At 44.5% G+C, this 1,086-nt stretch overlaps 1 pseudogene; it reads left to right on the top strand.

Annotated features, from left to right (window-relative positions):
• Nucleotides 1-1,044, top strand: part of LOC102839205 — a 15,755-nt pseudogene extending 14,711 nt beyond the window's left edge.
• The last annotated feature ends 42 nt before the right edge of the window (nucleotides 1,045-1,086 follow it).

Genomic DNA, 1,086 nt, shown 5'->3' on the forward strand with positions numbered 1-1,086 from the left:
TTTCCCTAGCCCTGCTCTAGATCATTGGTTACTCTTTGCCAAGGATGATGTTCACACAGCTTCCTTTCCATTATCAGTTGGAAGCAGTTATTCATCCTCAATTCCTGGAAATGTTACTATCACCAGAATCAAAGACAGATCCCTTATCCTTAATTCAGGAGCTGGAGCAAGAGGAAGGACTCACCCTCTCTCAGGTATACCAAGAGGAGGAAAGGAAAATCAGAACACGAAATCTGCAGGATTTTTTCCAACCATACAATGTCTTGACTAGCACTGCATCTGGGGAAGAAGAGCTCCCCGAAGGTGTGGGAACTGGTATAGAATGAGGAGGTAGGAATCTAAGGAGAGAAAAAGAGTGGTAAGGAATCAAAGATTAGGAATACAGCACAATAGGATGAGCAGGATGAGATGCAGTATGGGTTACTGAAATCACAGTCATGTGAATGACTTTCCTGAATACTGTCCCAATGCCATGGACTCCAACACTTACTCTGCCACCTCTTCTCAAGCTTGTACAGAGCCAGTGACTGTCATTTTCCTTCCTTTCAGCTCATTGAAAAGTGACTGTTGAAGTTGAAAGGGAAAGAGAGTGTGGAGGCACCCCCAGAATCTGAGGCCAGTCAAGATGCAGGGAGCAGAGACAACCACAACCTATATCTATCGATCAATAAGGAAACAAGCACAAAACATTGTAATGTAGCTGGTGTGCCAAAAGATGATAAAGTATCCAATAACTGGTCCAAGTCAAAAGAACATGCTCTCTTACAACAGAGTCAAAAGTCACAGAAACTTAAGTCTGGACAGTCAACCTCTCCTCTCCAAGGTCATGGTCACACTTCCCCTAGATTAGGAACCAGAAATGCCTCAATGTTCATAGAAACTTCTACTAGTAAAGCTTCTGTGGTTGGAGAAGGGTATAATGATGAAGAGAAGGAGGAGGAAGAACTTCCTAGCCTTGCCTTCCTCTTGAAATCTCAAGAATGTCTACTGCCCTGGGGTCTTTCCAAGAGTCCTATCCCTGCCTCCAGCATTCTCTACCATGGAGTTCAGTGCTCCTGTCCAGCATCCCAGCACCTATATCCTGGG

This window comes from Chrysochloris asiatica, unplaced genomic scaffold, assembly GCF_000296735.1.
Source record: "Chrysochloris asiatica unplaced genomic scaffold, ChrAsi1.0 scaffold00798, whole genome shotgun sequence".
Classification (NCBI taxonomy): Eukaryota; Metazoa; Chordata; class Mammalia; order Afrosoricida; family Chrysochloridae; genus Chrysochloris; species Chrysochloris asiatica.